Source organism: Schistocerca serialis, chromosome 11, assembly GCF_023864345.2.
Source record: "Schistocerca serialis cubense isolate TAMUIC-IGC-003099 chromosome 11, iqSchSeri2.2, whole genome shotgun sequence".
Lineage (NCBI taxonomy): Eukaryota > Metazoa > Arthropoda > Insecta > Orthoptera > Acrididae > Schistocerca > Schistocerca serialis.
Window position 1 is genome coordinate 127,489,694 of NC_064648.1, and position 24,351 is coordinate 127,514,044.

Genomic DNA, 24,351 nt, shown 5'->3' on the forward strand with positions numbered 1-24,351 from the left:
GAGTCGCTTCTGCCTTGGTGCCAATGATGGTCGTATGCGTGTTTGGCGCTGTGCAGGTGAGCGCCACAATCAGGACTGCATACAACCGAGGCACACAGGGCCAACACCCGGCATCATGGTGTGGGGAGCGATCTCCTACACTGGCCGTACACCACTGGTGATCGTCGAGGGGACACTGAATAGTGCACGGTACATCCAAACCGTTATCGAACCCATCGTTGTACCATTCCTAGACCGGCAAGGGAACTTGGTGTTCCAACAGGACAATGCACGTCCGCATGTATCCCGTGCCACCCAACGTGTTCTAGAAGGTGTAAGTCAACTACCCTGGCCAGCAAGATCTCCAGATGTGTCCCCCATTGAGCATGTTTGGGACTGGATGAAGCGTCGTCTCACGCGGTCTGCACGTCCAGCACGAACCCTGGTCCAACTGAGGCGCCAGGTGGAAATGGCATGGCAAGCCGTTCCACAGGACTACATCCAGCATCTCTACGATCGTCTCCATCGGAGAATAGCAGCCTGCATTGCTGCGAAAGGTGGATATATACTGTACTAGTGCCGACATTGTGCATGCTCTGTTGCCTGTGTCTATGTGCCTGTGGGTCTGTCAGTGTGATCATGTGATGTATCTGACCCCAGGAATGTGTCAATAAAGTTTCCCCTTCCTGGGACAATGAATTCACGGTGTTCTTATTTCAATTTCCAGGAGTGTATATAAAAGACGCAATAATATCATACTATTCACAACTCCACAGAATAGCAGAGAGAACACAGACGAATTAGTGACGAATCTTGTCTGTGAGAAACTACGCCTGCAGATGACATTGAACGATATTGACAGAAGTCATAGAATGCCAGAATCTATAAAATCTTGAACCAATAACAGTGAAATGCGTGTTGTACAGGGTAAGATCCGAAATCTTCTGAGAGAAAGAGTAACTCGGGAAGTCGTGTCTCATCTCACTTCTGAAAGACTAAAATTTTTGAACAACGATTTCGAGATTTGACCTACACAATGTATGGACAAATGTTGTTCGTATAATGGTGATGGCTGGATATGGAAAAAGATCAGTTGACGATGCAATCGAACTTGGAAGCCTGTGATTTAGGAGCTAAGAGCATGCCAACTCTTACTGCCACAAGTTTATGTGTTTATAGTGTTCTTGTAGATTATAGTTAACCATAACTTCAATGAAGTCTTAACTGCTATCTTTTTCTTCATTGTTAATTCCTGATTTTTTTTATTATTTTAAATGTACTTCGTCAACTATTGTACCATCTCGCCTGCAATTCCTGGTCTAGTGGATGGCGTTGCTGCCTCTGGATCATGGGGTCCCAGGTTCGATTCCCTGCTGGGTTGGGGATTTTCTCTGCCCGGGGCCTGTGTGTTTGTGTTGTCCATGTGTTGTCCTCTTCATTTCTTCATCCTCATTATCATTCGTGTAACGGGGTGGCGACAGAAAGGACGTTTGGCCGCCCCCTAAACTAACCCTGCCAAATCTGGCCATAACCGTGCCGACCCTATGACGCAGTTGGACAAAGGTATCAGGAGAAGAAGAAGAATTATTGTATCATCTTATACATCCATTATTATTCAGCAGTTTATTAGCATATTATTGTTGTGACTCATCATTATTGCCGTTAATTGTAGACTTCGTTTTTATTCTGTTTATCTCGCTTTTAATTATTCCAGCTCTGTTTAGCGAGTTTCTTTTCCTGCTTAACGACCGCTGCAAAGCTGGCTGCACAAGGCCTTCCTCCCCCCTGCAGAAACCTAAAACTAAACTCCGCCCGAAAAGGCCACGAAGGCCCAACGGTACCGACCGGCCTCCGTGTCATCCTCAGTACACAGGCGTCACTGGACGCGGATATGTAAGGGCCATGTGGTCAGCACACCGCTCTCCCGGCCGTATGTCAGTTTCCGAGACCGCAGCCGCTACTTCTCAATCAAGTAACTCCTCAGTTTGCCTCACAAGGGCTGAGTGCAGCCCGCTTGCCAGCAGCGCTCGGCGGACCGGATGGTCACCCATCCAAGTGCTAGCCCAGCTCGACAGCGCCTAACTTCGATGATCCGACGGGAACCGGTGTTACGACTGCGGCAAAGCCGTTGGTCCCTGCAGGTACCTGCCGCTTTCAATTTTAGGACCCCGCATTCCACAATCTCAGAGTGCTTTGCTTCCCCACCAGCACTGACCTAGAGTCGACCAGCAATGGCGCCTGAACGTACCAAATTCCACATTGCACATGCAGGTGCCCCATCTCTGCCAGCTTGTCTCGACGAGTTCCACTATTTGTTTCAAGACATACTTCTGTCGGAGACCTCGCTCGGAGCAAGTACTGCCACACGTAGTCCACAAAACTACCGTGCAAAATCCTTGACGTTCATTTGTTGATGGAATCTTATAACATATTCTGAGCTCAAACATAATTAGGTATCTTGAACAGAATGACCTTCTCAATACCAATCAGAATGGATTTCGAAACCATCTACCTTGACAAGCCCAATTCACACTTTTCTCTCATGACATCCTGCAAGCGTTGGATTAAGGCGAACACCTAGGTACTAGTGATGGGGAGCTCGCGAATGAGTCGTTCAAATGAACGCTTCGCTCCAGTGAAGTGTGAACTAACCACTCAATTTCAATGAACTGGTACTTCAAACTCTTCACAGATAGCACACTCCACACTTTTTTCTAGTTCACTCACTGTCTTCCCCTCTCCCTCACCCGCTACTTCGGCGCTGCTGCCTGTCGACGAATCGCGCGGTGTTTGTGGGGAACGATAGGTTTTCGAGGGGTTTTGGGGGGTGAGGAGCGAGGGGAAGGCAGCGTCAGCTGCTTCCTGCAGTACTGACATCATTACCCGTGACCATTTGTGCAGTTAAACTTCGCCTCTACGGGTAGCCTGCCGTTGGCAGCGCTTGCAGACAAATGAATATTAAAGATACAAACGAAGAGGCTGGCTGTGTGAGCACGCACAGCCAACATGACAATAAAAGGTTTGTTAATAACACTGAAAGAGGGACTTTACCTGAAATCGTACCAATGACTACAGGTGACAGTTTACGTTTTGAATCTGGAGGGTTATTATTCTCAACAAAAATAAAATCTACAGGAAAACTTCTGAATAATTACTTAACGTAGGTATATAGACTTTGTGACAGTGGTAGACATACTCATTCTATTTTGGATTAAATTTTAAAAGGAACATAAAATTGGACTGTATTTCGTTGGTAGCCCTAGTTTTCAGTCCATGAATACAACAAATAATGTTTCATTTGGCAGATAAAGACTTTTTTGGGCTCTTCATGAGACAATGTCGAGCAAGATTAAATGTATTACCTTCTTTGCATGTGACAGGCTTCTCTGTTTATATTTCCTTTGTCGCCTTCGACCATGCTCTATTTAAGCTAACTCAGATGCTGTAAGAGCGTAAAACGTTGCGTGCACGTTACTGCATAGTTCGGCCATCTGTTGGTAAAATTATGAAGTATTACGAAGCTTTATTGTACGAGCGAGGCGAAGCGAGTGGCTGAACGGTGAACTGGGCAACTTCGCCAGCCTTCCGTACTTCATGAATGAACTACTTCATTTGAACGCTTCACGGCAAAGAGTGAAATGAATGAAGTAGTTCACGGGAATGAACGAGTTCGACCCATCTCTAGTAGGTACAGTGTTTCTTGATTTACAGAAAGCATCTGCCTCAGTACCACACTAACGCTTATTGTCAAAACTGCGATCAATAGGGAGCAGTGAAATCTGTGACTTGATTTGAGGACTTTGTGGTAGGGAGGACACAGAATGTTATTTTGAGGGAGAGAAATTGTGAGATGTAGAAGTAACTTCAGGTGTGCCCCAGGGAAATGTTTTCGGACCCTCACTGTTCATGTTGTATATTATTGATTTTGCAGATAATATTAGCAATAAAATTTGGCTTTTTGCAGGTGATACAGTTATCTATAATGAAGTACTATCTGAGAGAAGCTGCATAAATATTCAGTCAGGTCTTGATAACTTTTCAACGTGGTGCAGAGATTTGCAATTTTCTCTAAATGTTCAGAAATGTAAAATTCTGCACTTCACGAAACAGAAAAACCTAGTCCCCTATGACTATAATATCAGTGATTCACTCTTGGAATCGGCCAACACATAAAAATACTTGAGTCTAACGCTTTGTAGGAATATGAAATGGAATGATTACATAGGTTCAGTGGCAGATAAAGCAGGTGGTTGACTTCTGTTTATTGATAGAGTACTGTGAAAGTGTAACCAGTCTACAAAAGAGATTTGCTTGCAAAATTATTCGTGGGACTGGTTCTAGAATAGTGCTCAACTGTGAAGGACCCATACCAGATAAGACTAACTGTCCTGAGCCAATGTTGCACACATTCTCTACTATCTAGCTAGTGTCATCAGCAGACACTTCCTTCACAACTGACCATATGGTTTTAATTTTATCCTGAGAATTAGGCATTCTATTTGCACACCACATACTCTTTGCCTTCTTAATAACATTTTAAGCACCTTACAATACTATTTGTAATGGACAGCTCTAGCATGATTGTGACTACTTCTAACATTTTGACATAATTTCCGCTTTGTTCTAAATGATATCCTTATTTCATTAGTCAACCACCCAAAGTGCCTTTTACTGCTAGTACATCGCTTACAACGTTCTAGTGGAAAGCATCTCTCAAAGATCATGTGAAATGTGTTAAGGAAAGCATTATATTTGTCATCTATGTTATCGGCACTATAAAAATCCTGCCACTCTTGTTCTTTAACAAGGTTTAAAAACCTGTCTATTGCCATTGGATTAACTTTCCTGGATAGTTTGTAATTATATGTGACATTTGTTTGAATGCAAAAGCCTTTTAGTGTTAAAATTTGTGCATCATGGTGTGAAAGGCCATTCACTCTTTTACTAACAGAATGCCCATCTAGTAAAGAAGAATGAATGAAAATATTGTCTATGGCTGTGCTACTGTTTCCCTGCACACTAGTCGGAAAAAACACAGTGTGCATCAGATCATAAGAATTTAGGAGATCTACCAACATCTTTTTTCTTGCATAACCATATACAAAATTAATATTGAAGTCAACACTAATTTCTGGTGCTCGCTAAAAAGTGAATCAAGAATCCTCTCTAGCTTGAGCAGAAATGCTCTGAAGTCAGAGTTAAGGGACCTATAAACAACAAAAATTAGAAGTCTAGTTTCATCAAATTCAACTGGCCCTGCAAAACGTTCAAATATTTGTTCAGAGCAGTACCGTGATATGTCTATGGACTCAAATGGAATACTGTTTTTTATGTACATGGGCACTTCCCCACCCTGCAAGCAACACCTTGGAAAACAGCCAGCTAATCTGTATCCTGGTAAACGAAGCCTCTGAATTGTCAAATTATTTAAGTGGTGCACTGATATTCCAATAATTTCAGAATCAACATCTATAAGCAGTTCACTAACTTTATCTCTAATACCTCTTATGGTTTGATGAAATATGCTAATTCCTTCTCTACTTAGAAACATGACGTCACCTTAGTTAGAGGTACTCCTTTTAAGCTGGTATACCTATCAGCTGACTTCAATCAAAACAAGGTGTGGCTCTAACACAAACTACTACAGGTATTTTTCCATGAGTGATCCCAGCACCCTCCACTACACTGTCGCCTACAAGCTTTGCCAGCCTCCCCTTCTCATACCTATTGAGGTGTAGGCCATGCCTACTGAAACCCAATCTACTGATAGACTCATCTGACACCACTGTAATGGTGGGCAGCGTGTGCAGTTGGAGTGATATGGGACCCCTGATAAGTCTAGATACGAGTCTGACAGGTGACACGGGCGTAAGCATCCTGTCTGATCACCAGCATCCATTCATGTCCATTGCCCTTTGCGACGGACTTAGGCAATTCCAGCAGGGGAATGCGACACCCCACACGTCCAGAATTGCTACAGAATGGCTCCAGGAACACTATTCAGAGTTCAAACACTTCCGCTGTCCACCAAACTACCCAGACACGAACATTATTGAGCATTCAACCACTTTACGAGTGTACCGCGAATATCAAGAATCCGGTAAAACATCCAATCTGCGACATCGCTGCGCCGGCGGCGGTGACCGTGCGGTTCTAGGTGCTCCAGTCCGGAGCCGCGCTGCTGCTCCGGTCGCAGGTTCGAATCCTGCCTCGGGCATGGATGTGTGTGATGTCCTTCGGTTAGTTAGGTTTAAGTAGTTCTAAGTTCTGGGGGACTTATGACCACAGCAGTTGAGTCCCATAGTGCTCAGAGCCATTTGAACCATTTGACATCACTGCGGCCGGAAAAAGATCCGCCAAGAGCAAGACCAAAGACTACTGAAGAGAACTGTTCAACGTGACGGAAGTGCAATCCTTACCCAAACTGCTGCAGATTTCGATGCTGGGCCATCAACAAGCGTCAGCATGCGAACCATACAACGAAACATCATCGATACGGGCTTTCGGAGCCGAAGGTCCACTCGTGGGCCCTTGATGACTGCGTGACACATAGCTTTATGCCTCGCCTGGGCCTGTCAACACCGACATTGTTGACCAAATCTGAGATGCCTTGCAACGTGCTGTTCAGAAGAGATCTCCACCCCCTCTTACGGATTTATGGACAGCCCGGTAGGATTCAAGGTGTCAGTTCAGCACTACTTCAGACATCAGTCAAGTCCATGCCACGGCGTGATGCGGCACTTCTGCGTGCTCACAGGGGCCCTACACGATTTTAGGCAGGTGTAACGGTTTCTTTGGCTGTTCAATGTACAGGGTGTTTCAAAAATGACCGGTATATTTGAAACGGCAATAAAAACTAAACGAGCAGCGATAGAAATACACCCTTTGTTGCAATATGCTTGGGACAACAGTACATTTTCAGGCAGACAAACTTTCGAAATTACAGTAGTTACAATTTTCAACAACAGATGGCGCTGCGGTCTGGGAAACTCTATAGTACGATATTTTCCACGTATCCCCCATGCGTAGCAATAATATGGCGTAGTCTCTGAATGAAATTACCCGAAACCTTTGACAACGTGTCTGGCGGAATGGCTTCACATGCAGATGAGATGTACTGCTTCAGCTGTTCAATTGTTTCTGGATTCTGGCGGTACACCTGGTCTTTCAAGTGTCCCCACAGAAAGAAGTCACAGGGGTTCATGTCTGGCGAATAGGGAGGCCAATCCACGCCGCCTTCTGTATGTTTCGGATAGCCCAAAGCATTCACATGATCATCGAAATATTCATTCAGGAAATTAAAGATGTCGGCCGTGCGATGTGGCCGGGCACCATCTTGCATAAACCACGAGGTGTTCGCAGTGTCGTCTAAGGCAGTTTGTACCGCCACAAATTCACGAAGAATGTCCAGATAGCGTGATGCAGTAATCGTTTCGGATCTGAAAAATGGGCCAATGATTCCTTTGGAAGAAATGGCGGCCCAGACCAGTACTTTTTGAGGATGCAGGGACGATGGGACTGCAACATGGGGCTTTTCGGTTCCCCATATGCGCCAGTTCTGTTTATTGACGAAGCCGTCCAGGTAAAAATAAGCTTCGTCAGTAAACCAAATGCTGCCCACATGCATATCGCCGTCATCAGTCCTGTGCACTATATCGTTAGCGAATGTCTCTCGTGCAGCAATGGTAGCGGCGCTGAGGGGTTGCCGCGTTTGAATTTTGTATGGATAGAGGTGTAAACTCTGGCGCATGAGACGATACGTGGACGTTGGCGTCATTTGGACCGCAGCTGCAACACGGCGAACGGAAACCCGAGGCCGCTGTCGGATCACCTGCTGCAGTAGCTGCGCGTTGCCCTCTGTGGTTGCCGTACGCGGTCGCCCTACCTTTCCAGCACGTTCATCCATCACGTTCCCAGTCCGTTGAAATTTTTCAAACAGATCCTTTATTGTATCGCTTTTCGGTCCTTTGGTTACACTAAACCTCCGTTGAAAACTTCGTCTTGTTGCAACAACACTGTGTTCTAGGCGGTGGAATTCCAACACCAGAAAAATCCTCTGTTCTAAGGAATAAACCATGTTGTCTACAGCACACTTGCACGGTGTGAACAGCACACGCTTACAGCAGAAAGACGACGTACAGAATGGCGCACCCACAGACTCCGTTGTCTTCTATATCTTTCACATCACTTGCAGCGCCATCTGTTGTTGAAAATTGTAACTACTGTAATTTCGAAAGTTTGTCCGCCTGAAAATGTACTGTTGTCCCAAGCATATTGCAACAAACGGTGTATTTCTATCGCTGCTCGTTTAGTTTTTATTGCCGTTTCAAATATACCGGTCATTTTTGAAACACCCTGTATGATGGCTGCTCTTCATTTTGTGAGAGATGTGTGCTTGCATCGTTTAATACAATTGATGACACCGTACCATCAGTTTACAGGAAGCCATCCATTTTTATTTACCAGTACATCTTGTAATCATTAATTACACAAATAGTTTACAATAACACTAAAATTTCTTGTTTAAATAAGTAACCGGAACATTTCATATACTGCATTGTTAATTAGAAATGATAACTGCGTAAGTCTCATTCCAGGGAAACTAGTGAGCAGCCTCCAACTCTGACTCTGATTGCGGCGCTGGGCAGCCGCGCGGTCTCGGGTGCCTTGCCACGGTTCGCGCGGTTCCTCCTGTTGCAAGTTCCAGTCCTCCCTCGGGCATGGGTGTGTGTGTTGTTCTTAGCGTTAGTTTAAGTTAGAATAGGTAGTGCGTAATCCTAGGGACCGATGACCTCAACAGTTTGTTCCCACAGATACCTACAATAAATTTCCAAAACATTTTCCGACTCTGATTCCGACAAAACCACCTCCGTCACATCGTTTTAATGTTTTGCTGGCTGCTGGCATTAAAAGTGATAACTGGATGGCGTTGGTGAAATACAGGGTGATTCAAAAAGAATACCACAACTTTAAAAATGTGTATTTAATGAAAGAAATATAACATAACCTTCTGTTATACATCATTACAAAGAGTATTTAAAAAGGTTTTTTTCACTCAAAAACAAGTTCAAAGATGTTCAATATGGCCCCCTCCAGACACACGAGCAATATCAACCCGATACTCCAACTCGTTCCACACTCTCTGTAGCATATTAGGCGTAACAGTTTGGATAGCTGCTGTTATTTCTCGTTTCAAATCATCAATGGTGGCTGGGAGAGGTGGCCAAAACACCATATCCTTATCATACCCCATAAGAAAAAACCGCAGGGGGTAAGATCAGGGCTTCTTGGAGGCCAGCGATGAAGTGCTCTGTCACGGGCTGCCTGGCGGCCAATCCATCGCCTCGGGTAGTTGACATTCAGGTAGTTACGGACAGATAAGTCCAATGTGGTGGCACTCTCCATACAGTTGATTGTGGAATTTGCAGCTCTCTGCTAGCTGTGCGAGTCGATTTTCCTGGGCTGTGAACAAATGCTTGCTGGATGCGTGCTACATTTTCATCACTCGTTCTCGGCCGTCCAGAACTTTTCCCTTTGCACAAACACCCATTCTCTGTAAACTGTTTATACCAACGTTTAATACACCACCTATCAGGAGGTTTAACACCATACTTCGTTCGAAATGCACGCTGAACAACTGTCGTCGATTCACTTCTGCCGTACTCAATAACACAAAAACCTTTCTGTTGAGCGGTCGCCATCTTAGCATCAACTGACGCTGACGCCTAGTCAACAGCGCCTCAAGCGAACAAATGTACAACTAAATGAAACTTTATAGCTCCCTTAATTCGCCGACAGATAGTGCTTAGCTCTGCCTTTTGTCGTTGCAGAGTTTTAAATTCCTAAAGTTGTGGTATTCTTTTTGAATCACCCTGTACAATCGCCTTTCATAGATTTACACCCATTGTGAACCCTACTGTGTCACTTCCTCCCTTGTTATACTTTTTCTCGTTTCTTTTAGTTCCATGTGCCGCTCACGAAAACTGACAACGGCCGGGAGAGCGGTGTGCTGACCATACAACCGATGACGCCTAAGGTCTGATGATGACGCGGCGGCCGGTCGGTGACGTTCGGCCTTCAAGACTTGCACGGACGGCGTTTGTTTTGTTCTAGTTACTTGTAGGAGACATATTAACTTCAGAGGACTAATACTGACCGTTCTACCACTTAACTCATTTTCTCATCATGACATCATCTTCCTTTCAAGAATTAGGCTGTTGCATGTTCCGGACTCACAAACAAAATCATTCCCATCTTTTTCGAGGCCTTCCAACGTCTCTCTTCCCATTCGGCTTGTAGTCCAGCATTTTCTGGAGAATTCTGTGGCCTGGCATCCCCATGAGTCGTTGTCTCCAATTTTCACAACACTTGTGAATTTCTTCATTCCTGCTGGAAACGTTTAATTCTCATCTTCATCTCTAATCATATACTTTTTTGTGCAGTCCTTCATCTTCCTTAGGATCCTTATCTTCGCTGTTTGCATTTTATTTTTATTTTTATTTTATTTTATTTTGTTTGTTATTAAATTTAATTTTTATTTTATTTTTTATTAAATTTTATTTTTTATTTTATTTTATTTTGCTATTTTTTTGCTGGGTAACCCATCTTTAGTTCTCGTAGTGTAACGCAGGAATTGTCATCACCTTATATATTTTCACTGTGGGCTCTTTCTGTAGTTTATGGCCCAATGCTATGCTAATGGCACCAAAGGCAGCTTGGAATTTGTGTATTTTATTTTCAATGTCAGAGACAAAATAAAAACTGATAGCACAGCCTAAATAAGAGATTTGAGAGACTTGTTGTGAAACTGAATTATCCTGTATGCATAACAATTTTTGATCAGACTGGATGTTTTCCTCGGAATATCATTATTTTCGTTTTATTACCAGAAATTTTAAAGTTGCATTTGTTCATATTTCATTCAGCTGGTATACTGATCTTTGGAGGTCATCTTCATTCTTTTTAATTGTAACGATGTCATACACTCCTGGAAATGTAAAAAAGAACACATTGACACCGGTGTGTCAGACCCACCATACTTGCTCCGGACACTGCGAGAGGGCTGTACAAGCAATGATCACACGCACGGCACAGCGGACACACCAGGAACCGCGGTGTTGGCCGTCGAATGGCGCTAGCTGCGCAGCATTTGTGCACCGCCGCCGTCAGTGTCAGCCAGTTTGCCGTGGCATACGGAGCTCCATCGCAGTCTTTAACACTGGTAGCATGCCGCGACAGCGTGGACGTGAACCGTATGTGCAGTTGACGGACTTTGAGCGAGGGCGTATAGTGGGCATGCGGGAGGCCGGGTGGACGTACCGCCGAATTGCTCAACACGTGGGGCGTGAGGTCTCCACAGTACATCGATGTTGTCGCCAGTGGTCGGCGGAAGGTGCACGTGCCCGTCGACCTGGGACCGGACCGCAGCGACGCACGGATGCACGCCAAGACCGTAGGATCCTACGCAGTACCGTAGGGGACCGCACCGCCACTTCCCAGCAAATTAGGGACACTGTTGCTCCTGGGGTATCGGCGAGGACCATTCGCAACCGTCTCCATGAAGCTGGGCTACGGTCCCGCACACCGTTAGGCCGTCTTCCGCTCACGCCCCAACATCGTGCAGCCCGCCTCCAGTGGTGTCGCGACAGGCGTGAATGGAGGGACGAATGGAGACGTGTCGTCTTCAGCGATGAGAGTCGCTTCTGCCTTGATACCAATGATGGTCGTATGCGTGTTTGGCGCCGTGCAGGTGAGCGCCACAATCAGGACTGCATACGACCGAGGCACACAGGGCCAAAACCCGGCATCATGGTGTGGGGAGCGATCTCCTACACTGGCCGTACACCACTGGTGATCGTCGAGGGGACACTGAATAGTGCACGGTACATCCAAACCGTCATCGAACCCATCGTTCTACCATTCCTAGACCGGCAAGAGAACTTGCTGTTCCAACAGGACAATGCACGTCCGCATGTATCCCGTGCCACCCAACGTGCTCTAGAAGGTGTAAGTCAACTACCCTGGCCAGCAAGATCTCCGGATCTGTCCCCCATTGAGCATGTTTGGGACTGGATGAAGCGTCGTCTCACGCGGTCTGCACGTCCAGCACGAACGCTGGTCCAACTGAGGCGCCAGGTGGAAATGGCATGGCGAGCCGTTCCACAGGACTACATCCAGCATCTCTACGATCGTCTCCATGGGAGAGTAGCAGCCTGCATTGCTGCGAAAGGTGGATATACACTGTACTAGTGCCGACATTGTGCATGATCTGTTGCCTGTGTCTATGTGCCTGTGGTTCTGTCAGTGTGATCATGTGATGTATCTGACCCCAGGAATGTGTCAATAAAGTTTCCCCTTCCTGGGACAATGAATTCACGGTGTTCTTATTTCAATTTCCAGGAGTGTATGTAAACGAAGGTACCTTCAGGTATTCCTCATTCGTTATCTTAATTCCTTTATTTACTTCAGATTTCGTTTTGCGAAGAATGAAGTCAGTGGATTAACAGCTATTTCTTCTAAGCGATTTCTACCTGTGTTTATTACAAAACGTGTCGTTTTGCAAAGACTTTTCAGTAGCACTAGTTTGTGCTAACGATATCCACATTCAGATATAACCTTCCGTACGCTGTCAAAGCTCACACGGTCAAAAACCTTCTCAAGGTCGATAATGGCCACAAAGGCTTCACTATTAAATTCTCTGCGTTTTTCTGTAATGTTCTCAATTCCAAAAACGTGCCATTTCATGGCACTAACGATTAGATTTGTCCGTTTGATTTTCATTCTTTTAAAATTGCGCCTCATTTTGCTTATACAGTCTCATTAAGTGAACACAAGAACGCAGGACGATGAGTTTACAGGTTGTTCAAAGTTCAGTTAACTGCTCCTGGTATATCCTTTCTTCGTAACGTGAGAAAAGTTACCGGGTGATGAAATTCCACTCTTCTGATACTCCACATACGCGATGGATGGCCAGATAACGGTACTGACACGTACAGACGCCGTTATCTGACAAGGGGCCCGAGTTACGGGAAAGTACGCAGTTTTTTGCGGCTTTTTCATTCTCCGAGCCTTCTCACTCGATTTATCGGTAACTGGCACTATGTTTTCCTTCTTTCTAAAACAGTCAATTTGTGCTGTGGCGCTGCTTTCAAGACGTGCCTTCATCAAAAAATCGTCGGTGTCTGGAATAGCGGCGTGATGCTGGTTAGCTCAAATTTTGTACACCTTTAGCAAAAACAACATAATGTACCGGATATAGCCTGGGAGACTCAAACGTTTATAACGAGTGGCAGGGACAAAGAATCCAGTGAATTTTTTTTTTAAGAGCATTGTATGAAAACTACCTTGAGCAGTTAAACAGAGAACCGACTCGTGGCGATAACATATTAGACCTTCTCGTGACAAACAGACCCGCACTATTTGAAACGTAGAACGGGGAATCAGCGATCATAAAGCGGTTACTGCATCGATGATTTCAGCCGTAAATAGAAATATTAAAAAAAAGGTAGGAAGATTTTTCTGTTTGGCATGAGTGACATGACAAGAGGCAGATTGCAGAGTACCTGACGGCTCAACACAAAAGTTTGGTCTCAAGTACAGATAGTGTTGAGGATCAGTGGACAAAGTTCAAAACCATCGTATAATATGCATTACATGAGTATGTGTCAAGCAAGATCGTGAGAGATGGAAAAGAGCCACCGTGGTACAGCAACCGAGTTACGAAACTGCTGCGGAAGCAAAGGCAACTTCACAGTAAACATAAACATAGCCAAAGCCATGCAGACAAACAAAAATCAAGCGAAGCGAAATGCAGTGTGAGGAGGGCTATGCGATAGGCATATAGTGAATTCGAAAATAAAGTTCTATGTACTGACTTGGTAGAAAATCCTAAGAAATTTTGGTCTTACGTCAAAGCGGTAGGGGGACCAAAACGAAATGTCCAGACACTCTGTGACCAAAATGGTACTGAAACAGAGGATGACAGACTAAAGGCCGAAATACTAAATGTCTTTTTCCAAAGCTGTTTCACAAAGGAAGAGTGCACTGTAGTTCCTTCTCTAGATTGTCGCACAGATGACAAAATGGTAGATATCGAAATAGACGATAGAGGGATAGAGAAACAATTAAAATCGCTCAAAAGAGGAAAGGCCGCTGGACCTGATGGGATACCAGTTCGATTTTACACAGAGTACGCGAAGTAACTTGTCCCCCTTCATGCAGCGGAGTACCGTAGGTCTCTAGAAGAGCGTAGCGTTCCAGAGGACTGGAAAAGGGCACAGGTCATCCCCGTTTTCAAGAAAGGAAGTCGAACAGATGTGCAGGGCTGTAGACTTATATCTCTAACGTCGATCAGTTGTAGAATTTTGGAACACGTAGTATGATCGAGTATAATGACTTTTCTGGATACTAGAAATCTACTCTGTAGGAACCAGCATGGGTATCGAAAAAGACGATCGTCTGAAACCCAGCTCGCGCTATTCGTCCACGAGACTCAGAGGGCCATAGACACGGGTTCCCAGGTAGATGCCGTGTTTCTTGACTTCCGCAAGGCGTTCGATACAGTTCCCACAGTCGTTTAATGAACAAAGTAATAGCATATGGACTATCAGACCAATTGTGTGATTGGATTGAAGAGTTCCTAGATAACAGAATGTCATTCTCAATGGAGAGAAGTCTTCCGAAGTAAGAGTGATTTCAGGTGTGCCGCAGGGGAGTGTCGTAGGACCGTTGCTGTTCACAATATATATAAATGACCTTGTGGATAACGTCGGATGTTCACTGAGGCTTTTTTGCGGATGATGCTGTAGTATATCGAGAGGTTGTAACAATGGAAAATTGTACTGAAATGCAGGAGGATCTGCAACGAATTGACGCATGGTGCAGGGAATGGCAATTGAATCTCAATGTAGACAAGTGTAATGTGCTGCGAATACACAGAAAGAAAGATCCTTTATCATTTAACTACAATATAGCAAGTCAGCAACTGGAAGCACTTAATTCCATAAACTATCTGAGAGTAGGCATTAGGAGAGATTTAAAATGGAATGATCATATAAAGTTGATCGTCAGTAAAGCAGATGCCAGACTGAGATTCATTGGAAGAATCCTAAGGAAATGCAATCCGAAAACAAAGAAAGTAGGTTACAGTACACTTGTTCTCCCACTGCTTGAATACTGCTCAGAAGTGTGGGATCCGTACCAGATAGGGTTGATAGAAGAGGTAGAGGATATCAAACGGAGAGCAGCGCGCTTCGTTACAGGATCATTTAGTAATCGCGAAAGCGTTACGGAGATGGTAGATAAACTCCAGTGGAAGACTCTGCAGGAGAGACGCCCAGTAGCTCGGCACGGGCTTTTGTCGAAGTTTCGAGAACATTCCTTCACCGAGGAGTCAAGCAGTATATTGCTCCCTCCTACGTATATCTCGCGAAGAGACCACGACGATAAAATCAGAGAGAATAGAGACCACACAGAGGCATACCGACAACCTTTCTTTCCACGAAGAATACGAGACTGGAATAGAAGGGAGAACCGATAGAGGTACTCAAAGTACCCTCCGCAACACACCGTCAGATGGCTTGCGGAGTATGGATGTAGATGTAGATGTAACTAGTGAGGTGCACTACCCTGGCAATTCCGAGAAAGATCGGAAGAGAAGTTCATCGAACCACCTTCACAATTCTCTATTATTCCAATCTCGTATAGCCCGCATAAAGAATGACCACCTACACTACTGGCCATTAAAATTGCTACACCCCGAACATGACGTGCTACAGACGCGGAATTTAACCGACAGGAAGAAGATGCTGTGATATGTAAATGATAAGCTTTTCAGAGCTTTCACACAAAGTTGGCGCCGGTGGCGACACCTACAACGTGCTGACATGGGGAAAGTTTCCAACCGATTTCTCATACACAAACAGCAGTTGACCGGCGTTGCCTGGTGAAACGTTGTTGTGATGCCTCGTGTAAGGAGAAAAAATGCGTACCGTCACGTTTCAGACTTTGATAAAGATCGGATTGTAACCTATCACGATTGCGGTTTATCGTATCGCGACATTGCTGCTCGCGTTGGTCGAGATCCAACGACTGTTAGCAGAATATGGAAGCGGTGGGTTGGGGACGGTAATACGGAACGCCGTGCTGGATCCCAGTGGCCTTGTATCACTAGCAGTCGAGATGACAGGCATCTTATCCGCACGGCTGTAACGGATCGTGCAACCACGTCTCGATCCCTGAGTCAACAGATGGGGACGTTTGCAAGACAACCACCATCTGCACGAACAGATCGACGACGTCTGCAGCAGCATAGACTATCAGCTCGGAGACCGTGGCTGCGGTTACCCTTGACGCTGCATCACAGACAGGAGCGCCTGCAATGGTGTACTCGACGACGAACCTGGGTGCACGAATGGCAAAACGTCATTTTTTCGGATGAATCCAGGTTTTGTTTACAGCATCACCATGGTCGCATCCGTGTTTGGCGACATCGCGGTGACCGCACATTGGAAGAGTGCATTCGTCATCGCCATACTGGCGTATCACCTGGCGTGATGGTATGGGGTGCCATTGGTTACACGTCTCGGTCACCTCTTGTTCGTATTGACGGCACTTTGAACAGCGGACGTTACATTTCAGATGTGTTACGACCCGTGGCTCTACCCTTCATTCGATCCCTGCGAAACCCCTACATTTCAGCAGGATAATGCACGATCGCATGTTGCAGGTCCTGTACGGGCCTTTCTGGATACAGAAAATGTCCGACTGCTAATGGTTCAAATGGCTCTGAGTACTATGGGACTTGCTGAGGTCATCAGTCTCCTAGAACTTAGAACCACTTAAACCTAACTTACTTAAGGAGATCACACACATCCATGCCCGAGGCAGGATTCGAACCTGTGACCGTAGCGGTCGCGCGGTTCCAGACTGTAGCGCCTAGAACCGCTCGGCCACTTCGGCCGACTCGACTGCTGTCCTGGCCAGAAAATTCTCCAGATCTCTCACTAACTGAAAACGTCTGGTCAATGGTGGCCGAGCAACTGGCTCGTCACAATACGCCAGTCACTACTCTTGATGAACTGTGGTATCGTGTTGAACCTGCGTGGGCAGCTGTACCTGTACACGCCATCCAAGCTCTGTTTGACTCAATACCCAGGCGTATCAAGGCCGTTATTACGGCCAGACGTGGTTGTTCTGGGTAGTGATTTCTCAGGATGTATGCACCCAAATTGCGTGAAAATGTAATCACATGTCAGTTCTAGTATAATATATTTCTCCAATGAATACCCGTTTATCATCTGTGTTTATTCTTGGTGTAGCAATTTTAATGGCCAGTAGTGTATCTTAGAGTCCTTCGTTTTGTATTGTACACAAGCGACCTACCAAATTTGAGCCGAATCGGTTGGCCGTGCCTGAGGCCTTCCCCTTGTCAGTCAAGTCTATAGTTGGCAGCTCTGTAAAGAGAGAGGGACCACAGCACAGCACCGCTGTACGGGTCGGCCAGGGCACGGTGGCCGATGCGCAGTGTCCAGGTTTTGTCCAAAACGCTGGGGGAGTTCATTCATTGTTCAGTCAACGATGACAGAATCGACGCGCGTGCCCTGCAATCTTTCTCGAACGATTTTACCGAATCTATTCAGTAAATAGAATTCATGTTTGCTTCACTTGTATCTTTGTACGTCAGGTTCATTATGATGTGCCCATCGTTTCGTTGACGATCATAGTTATTGTGATATTTGCGTACAAGTAAGACACTGCTCGGATTTCTAAAGTTTGCTACGATAAACAGGGGTCGCTATGATTTTGCGTTTGGTGCATATTATATAATATGTTGCTGAAATTTAGCTAACATATTGATTTTTTCTTTAGACTTGGGTGGAAGTCTGAATCTCTCACCCATGTCGAGAAAATTGGTTTACGACCGCCCTGTGCCAGCGATAAAGCCAATGTGAAATGTCCACAACATTCCACGTGTATCATAAACGGTTTGAGATATCGGAACGAGATTTTGGCGAGTGATAGCACAGAAACAGTATTTTGCTGTATGGTTATTATGCAATACTTCTTTATCTACCTTATTATTCGTGGCCGAGCAGTTCTAAAAGTTTCAGTCTGGAACCGTGCTACTGCTTTCGCAGGTTCGAATTCTACCTCGGGCATGGCTGCGTGTGATGTCCTTAGGTTAAGTTAGGTTTAAGTAGTTCTAGGTGTTGTGTTGGCAGAAGAGCCAACACCGTGTTACTAGAGGAGGCCGAAAGGCACGCGTTTTAGTTCACGCAGGCTGGCGTGAGGAGGGAAGGGCTATACTGACGTGAGGTCTGGAACATGATAAGGAATTAGAATTCAGAAAGCGGACGTAATTAGTTTGATACTTAACTTTAATCCATTAATGATGAACGTCGCTCTCGACGGTACATGATTCACAATATTATCTGTTCAGAAGACATATAGTAAGTGAATACGGCGCCTTGCTAGGTTGTAGCAAAGGACATAGCTGAAGGCTATGTTAAACTGTCGTCTCGGCAAATGAGAGCGTATGCAGACAGTGAACCATCGCTAGCAAAGTCGGCTGTACGACTGGGTCGAGTGCTAGGGAGTCTCTCTAGACTAGACCTGCCGTGTGGCGGCGCTCGGTCTGCAATCACTGACAGTGGCGACACGCGGGTCCGACGTATATTGACGGACCGCGGTCGATTTAGAGGCTGCCACCTAGCAAGTGTGGTGTCTGGCGGTGAAACCACACTAGGTTCTAGGGGACAGATGACCAGTGCTCGGAGTCATTTTAGCCTTGTTATTCCACTAACTACAGACTGTTCCGATGAAAGGACGTAATTGGTGAATCGGGAAATCCTGCAGGTTTTGGAACAACGTACGTGGTAGTCATTACATTTATTTTGTACCAAGGACGTGCGTTTTCATAAGATACTGACCTTGCTTTTCCTTAGTTCCTCACTTAATAAACCTCTCAGCGCCCGCTGCCGTCTACTCTGGAGACACTGTACAGGGCCCACTTCGGAATGGTGAGATGGCAGCGCCGCTGCATCGAGATAGCAGTCAGAGCACGCTAGGGCGGTGCTTTCGCCTCTGGGGTAACGGTTATCGTCCGCGTTTTACTGTCACTGTCACTCGTACATGTCGATAAGATGGATATCGCACTAGATCAGTCGGGAACCGCTCTATCGAATGGCCACGTAAAATTCCGCTTCAAAAATTATTTTGCTCGCAACAGGAAACAAACCGACGCTCTCCGTTGACACTGGGTGACGCATGAAAGACGTGATAACGTGATGAGCAGCAACTCTTTGGTATAGCTCCAGCTGCACAATACAAAGAAAAAAGAAACTGCAAATATCTGCAGAAACGTCAGAGGACAATGCACCTCACGACTCTCTCTCTCTCTCTCTCTCTCTCTCTCTCTCTCTCTCTCACACACACACATACACACTCACACACACGCGCACACACACACACACACATATATATATATATATATATATATATATATATATATATATATATATATATATATATACTCTCTGCAAATCACATTCAAGATCCTGGCAGGGGGTTCATCGAACCACCTTCACACGTCTCTATTATTCCAATCTCGTATAGTGCGTGGAAAGAGCGAACACATATATCTTCCTGTACGAGCTCTGATTCCCTTATTTTAACATGGTGATTGTGTCTCCCTATGTAGGTCGGCGTCAACAAAATATATCCCCATTCGGAGGAGAAAGCTGGTAATTGGGATTTCGTGAGAAAATTGCTCCGCAACTAAAAACGCCTTTGTTTTTAATGATGTCCAGCCCAAATCCTCTATCATTTCAATGACACTCTCTCCCACATTTCGCGATTATACAAAACGTGCTGCCCCGCTTTGAACTTTTTCGATGTTCTCTGTCAGTCCTATCTGGTAAGGATCCCACAGTTCGCGCAGCACTGTTTAAAAGAGGATAGACAAGCGTAGTGTACGCAGTCTCCTTAGTAAGTCTGTTACATTTTGTAAGTGTCCTACCAATATATCGCAGCCTTTGCTTAGCCTTCGCCACAACATTTTCTGTGTGTTCCTTCCAATTTAAGTTGTTCGTAATTGTAATTCCTAGGTACTGAGTTGAATTTACGGCCTTTCAATTTAACTAATTTATGGTGTAACCAAAGTAACTGAACATTACACTTGTGGCCTATCACACTTTGACTTACTAATTGTTGTTGTTGTTGTTGTTGTGGTGTTCAGTCCTGAGACTGGTTTGATGCAGCTCTCCATGCTACTCTATCCTGTGGAAGCTGCTTCATCTCCCAGTACGTACTGCAGCCTACATCCTTCTGAATCTGGTCTCCCTCTACGATTTTTACCCTCCACGCTGCCCTCCAGTACTAAATTGGTGATCCCTTGATGCCTCAGAATATGCCCTACCAACTGATCTCTTCTTCTAGTCAAGTTGTGACAGAATTTTCTCTTCTCCCTAATTCTATTCAATACCTCCTCATTAATTATGTGATCTACCCATCTAATCTTCAGCACTCTTCTGTAGCACCACATTTCCAAAGCTTCTATTCTCTTCTTGTCCAAACTATTTATCGTCCATGTTTCACTTCCATACGTGGGTACACTCCATACAAATACTTCCAGAAACGACTTCCTGGCATTTAGATCTACACTCGATGTTAACAAATTTCTCTTCTTCAGAAATGCTTTCCCTGCCATTGTCAGTCTACATTTTATATCCTCTCTACTTCGACCATCATCAGTTATTTTGCTCCCCAAATAGCAAAACTCCTTTACTACTTTAAGAGTCTCATTTCCTAATCTAATTCCCTCAGCATCACCCGAATTAACTCGACTACTTTCCATTACCCTCGTTTTTCTTTAGTTGATGTTCATCTTATATCCTCCTTTCAAGACACTGTCCATTGCGTTAAACTGCTCTTCCAAGTCCTTTGCTGTCTCTGACAGAATTACAATGTCATTGGCGAACCTTAAAGTTTATTTATTTATTGTTCTGTGGGACCAAATTAAGGAGAAGTCTCCATGGTCATGGAACGAGTCAATACATGAAATTATAACACGATAGTAGAAACAGATAAAATGAAATACAAGAAACGTATTCAGGCGACAATTAGTAAGTTTAAATAAAGAAAATCAAAAATCTAACACGAATTTTTCAGCTCTTCCAGGAGCTCCTCGATAGAATAGAAGGAGTGAGCCATGAGGAAACCCTTCAGTTTAGAATTAAAAGCGTTTGGGCTACTGCTAAGATTTTTAAGTTATCAAAAAGATTTTGAGTTATTGAAAATGGATGCAGCAGAATAGTGCACTCCTTTGTGCACAAGAGTCAAGGAAGTGCATTCCACATGCAGATTTGATTTCTGCCTAGTATTAACTGAGTGAAAGCTGCTAACTCTTGCGAATATGCTAATACTGCTAACAACAAACGACGTTAAAGAAAATATATACTGTGAGGGCAATGTCAGAATTCCCAGACTATTGAATAGGAGTCGACAAGAGGCTCTCGAACTTACACCACATATAGCTCAACAGCCCGTTTTTGAGCCAAAAATACCCTTTTAGAATCAGAGGAATTACCCCAAAAAATAATACCGTATGACATAAGCGTATGAAGTAGACTACTTTTCGTGTTGAACTGTCACTTATTTCAGATACTGTTCTAATGGTAAATAAAGCACCATTTAGTTTCTGAACAAGATCCTGAACATGGGCTTTCCACAACAGCTTACTATCTATCCGAACGCCTAGGAACTGTTCCGTCTCGCTTATAATATCCCCATTCTGTCTGATCAAAATAACAGTTCTTGTTGAATTGTGACTTAGAAACTGTAAAAACTGAATCTTACTGTGATTTAGCATCTCATTATTTTCCACAAGCCACGAACTTATTTCATGAACTACATTATTTGATAATGTTTCAATATTACACACAAGATCCTTCATTACCAAGCTGGTGTCATCAGCAAACAGAAATAGTTTTGAATCACCTGTAATACTCGAAGGCATATCATTTATATAAATAAGAAACAGCAGTGGCCCCAGCACCGACCCTTGGGGAACGCCCCACTTGAGTGCCCCATTGGGACTGAACATCACTACCACTCTCAATATTCCGGAGAATAACCTTCTGCTTTCTGTTCTTAAAGTAAGAGGCGAACCAATTGTAAGCTACTCCCCTTACTCCATAATGGTCCAACTTCTGCAGTAATATTCTGTGGACAACACAGTCAAAAGCCTTCATTAAATCAAATAAAACACCTAACGTTCGCAATCTTTTATTTAATCCGTCCAAAACCTCACAGAGAAAAGAGACTATAGCATTTTCAGTTGTTAAGCCATTTCTAAAACCAAACTGTACATTTGACAGCAAATTATGTGAATTGAAATGCTGCAGTAACCTTGTATATACAACCCTCTCGATAACTTTAGCAAACACTGATGGCATAGAAATAGATCTATAATTGTCAGCATTATCCCTGTCTCCCTTTTTATAATGTGGCTTCACTACCGAGTACTTTAATCGGTCAGGAAACTGACCACTCCTAAAGGAAAAGTTACAGATATGGCTAAGTACTGGGCTAACATACGTAGAACAATACGTCAGTATTCTAAAGATACCCCGTCATATCCATGAGAGTTCTTGGTCTTTAGTGATTTAATTATTAACTCAATCTCCCTCTTGTCAGTATCATGGAGGAGCATTTCAGGTAACAGTCTCGGAACACTTTTTTCTACGAGCGCTATATGATTCCCTGTTGGGACTAGGTTTCTATTTAGTTCACCTGCTACATTCAGAAAGTGATTATTAAATACTGTACATATATGCGACTTATCAGTAACATGGACATTCCCACTACGGACTGATTCTATATCCTCGACCTGTCTCTGCAGACCAGCCACTTCCTTTACGACTGACCATATGGTTTTAATTTTATCCTGAGACTTAGCTATTCTATCTGCAAACCACATACTTTTTGCCTTCCTAATAACTTTTTAAGCACCTTACAATACTGTTTGCAATGGGCTGCTGCGTTTAGATTTTGACTGTTTCTAACGTTCTGATATAATTGCCACTTTGTTCTACAGGATATTCTTATCCCTCTAGTCAGCCACCCAGGCTGCCTGTTTGTGCTAGTACACTGTTTTGAACGTTCTAACGGAAAACAACTTTCTAAGAGCACGAGAAAAGTCTTGAGGAAACCATTATATTTATCGTCTACTGTATCAGCACTATAAACATCTTGCCACTCTTGTTCCTTGATAAGGTTTACAAAGGTCTCTACAGCAACTGGATCAGCTTTCCTAAAAAGTTGATAGCTATATTTAACATGTGTTGCAGCACAAAAATCTTTTAGAGTTAAAACTTGTGCATCATGATCTGAAAGGCCATTCACTTTTTTGCTAACAGAATGCCCTTCTAGTAATGAGGAATGAACAAAAATGTTGTCTATGGTTGTTCTACTGTTCCCTTGCACTCTCGTTGGAAAGAATACGGTTTGCATAAGATTATATGAATTAAGGAGGTCCACCAGCATCCTTTTCCTTGTACAATCACTTATAAAATTAATATTGAAGTCACCACATATAATTAACTTTTTGTATTTCCTATAAAGTGAACCAAGAACCTCCTCTAGCTTTATCAAAAATGTTGTGAAATCGGAGTTGGGGATCTATAAATAACAATAGAAGTTTAACTCCACTAAATTTAACCACACCTGCCCAACATTCAAACACCTTTTCAGTGCAGTACTTTGAAACATCAATTGACTCAAATGGAATACCGTTTTTCACATACATGGCTACTCCCCCACACTGCAAAGAGCTCCTAGATAAGCTGCCAGCCAACCTGTATCCTGGTAAAGGAAGCCTCTGAATAATCTCCTTATATAAGAAGTGTTCAGATATACCAATAATTTCAGTTCACTAACTTTATCTCTAATACCTTGTATATTTTGATGAAATATACTAATTCCCTCATTACTCGGATACCTAAGCTTTGTCGAAAGTGGTTTCTTTGTTAGAGAGCCTTCCCTTAAGCAGGAATACCTATCAGCTGACTTCAATCTAAAAAAGGTGCAGCTCTAACACCCACTAGCACAGGAATTTTCCGATGATATGCTGTCACATATAAGCTTTGCCAACCTCCCCTTTCCATACCTGTTGAGGTGCAGGCCATGTCTAGTGAAACCCGTCTTGCTGATAGACTCCACCGACACCACTGAAATGTGACCCATGCCTTCTGTCATCAGCGCACCCCCAGATCTCATTACACTTGACGGCTGTATTAAGATGAGGCCGATTGTGACGCTGAAACAGTTCCACAAAATGCACATTCGTGTTGCCAGTCTGAGTGGCTATTTCTT